Below are 1,906 nucleotides of genomic sequence, written 5' to 3'. Positions count from 1 at the left end.
TGGGCAGGAGGCTCTGACCCCACTTCCCAGCAGCATCCCCTTTTCCCTTTGGAGTAAACCGAGTCTCAGAGTCTAGAAGGCCATTCCAGGACACATACGCCAACCTAGGGAACTTGCTCCTTCTCCACCCGACCAATCTCAGGGAGGTCCCCATGGACCAAACAGTCCTCAGCCCAGTTCAAAGCACATTACACAAAGGGGCACCAGCTAAAGAACTCTGCTCACAGTTTAGCCTGCTTCCACCCAACCATGCTATTCCTACATTCAGCTACCCTGTGGTTGTCTGTGTGAGTAAAACATGGAGAGATGGTTCAGTCAGTAAAGTGTATGGACCCAAGTTCAAATCCCAGGACTTATTTTTAAAAAAGCCAGGCATAGCAATGCTTACTTGTCTGTTTTTTTTTTGTTTTTGTTTTTCAAGACAGGGTTTCTCTGTGTAACAGTCCTGGCTGTCCTGGAACTAGCTCTTGTAGACCAGCCTGATCTTGAATTCACAGAGATTCTCCTGCCTCTGACTCCCAAGTACTGTGATTAAAGATGTGTGCCTCCACCACCGGGCCAACAACGCTTACTTGTAATCCCAACACTGGGGAGGTAGAGACAGGAAGGTCTCCGGGGCTGGATGGCCACACAGACAAACCTGATTGGTGAGTCCGGGGCTAGTGAGAGATCCTGGCTCAAACAAACAAACAAAAAATTGGTGAGTGGTACTTGAGGAACTATAGCTGAGGTTGTCCTCTGACTGCTACACACAGGTCACATGAGCACACGCGTGCCTACACATGCACATGCACATGCGCACACGCACACACGCACACACAATAATAAAAGTGAGTATTTGTATTAGTTCCTTTTCTACTGCTGTGATAAAACACAGTGACAAGTCAATTTATAGAAGAGTTTATTAGGAATATGGTGCCAGAGACATCAGAGTCCACGATGGCACAGTGGAAACCCAGCAACGGAGTGCAGACGTGGTGGCGGGGACAGAACTGAAAACACAGAGAAACTGGACATGTTGACAGGATTTTAACTTGCAAGGCATCCCCGGTGACGCTGTGGTTCCTCCCCCCAACAAGGCTGCACTTCCTATGCCTCCCAAACAGTGCCACCAACTGGGGATCAAGTGTCCAAATGCCCAAGACCGTGAAGGACCTTTCTCATTCAATCCACCACAGTAGCAGAGACAGAATATTGGTCAGTAGATCTCACGTTACTTCAGTTCCTAAGAATGATAGGATCTAGGGCTGGAGAGATGGCTCAGGGTTAAGAGCGCTGGCTGCTTTCCTGAGGATCTGGGTTCAGTTTCCAGTAACCACATGGTACCTCACAACCATCTAATGTGGGATCTGATGCCCTCTTCTGGCATAAAGGTGTACGTGCAAATAGAGCGCTCATACATTAAATTAATAAATAAATCTTAAAAAAAGGATGATGAAACCCTGGCTGGTTTATTAAGAGAATTATGTGATGGAATGCCTCCTGCTTCTCTGATGGTTACACCTTGTTCTGTGCTGCTTATATAGAGAATTTTAATCCGCACAGCATAGGCAGCCATTGTTATTAGTGTCCCCTTCTACAGATGAGGAAACTGAGGCCCTATCCAAGGCCACATAGAAGATGAGATGGAGCTAGGTTGCTTAACTTTGAAATATTGGCCACACCCTCAAAATGCTAGATGTGATCCCTGGGCACCAACAGGGAAAGCCTCTCTGTTCAGTCACTCTTTGCCCTTGGGCTAGGCCTCTGACTTCCCCTGAGGTCAGAAATCTTTCAGGCTGAATGTCTACCTCCAGCCTACTCTAAGAATGTGTATTAGGCAGCTAATGCTGCAATGATGCTGTGTGACCAACATCCCAAAGCTAAGTGATTCAAAACAACCATCCGGTATTCTCACCCTCTACCG

The sequence above is a fragment of the Microtus oregoni genome, unplaced genomic scaffold (genome assembly GCF_018167655.1).
Source record: "Microtus oregoni isolate MIOR12 unplaced genomic scaffold, Mior012 000012F_ref0000307, whole genome shotgun sequence".
Classification (NCBI taxonomy): Eukaryota; Metazoa; Chordata; class Mammalia; order Rodentia; family Cricetidae; genus Microtus; species Microtus oregoni.
Note: the sequence above shows the minus strand (reverse complement) of the source record.